Genomic DNA, 201 nt, shown 5'->3' with positions numbered 1-201 from the left:
CTCTCTCTCTGGCCACTGTGCGCACCCAGCACGTACACACGGGAGCAGTCAAATCTGCTGTAAAGGACCACATGCAGCTTATTATGTGCCCCACCAGGTTGATATGCAGCATGGGCCCTAATACTGGACACAAAGACGGGACTGAAAATGTCACAGGCCTCTCAGACAGCACAGAAGGCATAACCCCCTCCCTCCCTCCCT

The 201-nt window shown here is 54.7% G+C and overlaps 1 protein-coding gene across 5 annotated transcripts in view; it reads right to left on the bottom strand.

Moving 5' to 3' along the window:
* The window catches only part of zmynd8 (zinc finger, MYND-type containing 8), a 14707-nt gene that overhangs the window by 12547 nt on the left and 1959 nt on the right, over positions 1-201 (bottom strand). The gene's annotated exons all lie outside the window — the stretch shown is intronic.

The sequence above is a fragment of the Morone saxatilis genome, unplaced genomic scaffold (genome assembly GCF_004916995.1).
Source record: "Morone saxatilis isolate NCDOM2014 unplaced genomic scaffold, NCSU_SB_2.0 Contig18, whole genome shotgun sequence".
Lineage (NCBI taxonomy): Eukaryota > Metazoa > Chordata > Actinopteri > Moronidae > Morone > Morone saxatilis.
Note: the sequence above shows the minus strand (reverse complement) of the source record. Positions and strands in the feature narration are given on the sequence as shown.